At 45.1% G+C, this 1,547-nt stretch overlaps 1 protein-coding gene across 1 annotated transcript in view; it reads right to left on the bottom strand.

The window, feature by feature from the left end:
- The window catches only part of p2rx3 (purinergic receptor P2X, ligand gated ion channel, 3), a 46,896-nt gene that overhangs the window by 11,475 nt on the left and 33,874 nt on the right, over window positions 1–1,547 (bottom strand). The window lies entirely within an intron of this gene.

Below are 1,547 nucleotides of genomic sequence, written 5' to 3'. Positions count from 1 at the left end.
CATCCATTCATCATCCATCTGTCTATCCATCCGTCCATCCATCCATCCATCCATGCATCCATCATCCATCCATCCCTCCATCCATCCATCATCAATCCGTATATCCATCCATCCATCGTCCATCCATTCATCATCCATCTGTCTATCCATCCGTCCATCCATCCATCCATCCATGCATCCATCATCCATCCATCCCTCCATCCATCCATCATCAATCCGTATATCCATCCATCCATCGTCCATCCATTCATAATCCATCCATCCATCTGTCATCCATCATCAATCCATCTATCTATCCATCCATCTGTCCATTATCCATCCATCCATCCATCGTCCATCCATTCATCATCCATCCATCCATCATCCATCCATCCATCCATCCATCATCAAACACTATCCATCCATCCATCCATAATCCATCCATCCATCATCAATCTGTCTATCCATCCATCCATCGTCCATCCATCCATCAGCCATCCATCCATCCACCCATCATCCATCCATCCATCTATCATCCATCCATCCATAAATCCATCCATCATTTGTCCATTAATCCATCCATCCATCCTTCATCCATCATCCATTCACCTGTCCATCCATCTACCCATCCATCCATCATCCATCCATACATCCATCCATCCATCCATCTATCATCCATCCATCCATCCTTCCATCTATTCATCCATCCATCCATCCATCAATCTATCCATCCATTCATCATCCATCTGTCTATCCATCCATCCATCCATGCATCCATCATCCATCCATCCCTCCATCCATCCATCATCAATCCGTATATCCATCCATCCATCATCCATCCATCCATCCGTCATCCATCATCAATCCATCTATCCATCCATCCATCCATCCGTCCATAATCCATCCATCCATCCATCGTCCATCCATTCATCATCCATCCTTCCATCATCCATCCATCATCAAACACTATCCATCCATAATCCATCCATCCATCATTAATCTGTCTATCCATCCGTCCATCCATCCATCGTCCATCAATCCATCATCCATCCATCCATAAATCCATCCATCCATCTGTCCATTAATCCATCCATTCATCCTTCATCCATCATCCATACACCTGTCCATCCATCTACCCATCCATCCATCATCCATCCATCTGTCTATTCATCCATCCATCCATCCATACATCTATCCATTCATCCATCCATCCATCAAACCATCCGTCCATCCATCCATCCATCCATACACCTGTCCATCCATCAATCCATCCATCATCTATCCATCCATCATCCATCCATCATCAATCCGTATATCCATCCATCCATCTATCCATCCATCATCCACCCATCCATCCATCGTCCATCCATCCATCCATCCATCCATCCATCCATCATCAATCCTTCTATCCATCCACCCATCATCCATCCATTATCCATCCATCCATCCATCCATCCATCCATCATCCATTTACCTGTCCATCCATCTACCCATCCATCATCCATCCATCCATCATCCATCCATCCATCCATCCATCCATCCATCCATCATCCATCCATCCATCATCC

The sequence above is a fragment of the Cyprinodon variegatus genome, unplaced genomic scaffold, assembly GCF_000732505.1.
Source record: "Cyprinodon variegatus isolate N-32 unplaced genomic scaffold, C_variegatus-1.0 Scaffold585, whole genome shotgun sequence".
In the NCBI taxonomy this organism is placed as follows: domain Eukaryota; kingdom Metazoa; phylum Chordata; class Actinopteri; order Cyprinodontiformes; family Cyprinodontidae; genus Cyprinodon; species Cyprinodon variegatus.
Note: the sequence above shows the minus strand (reverse complement) of the source record. Positions and strands in the feature narration are given on the sequence as shown.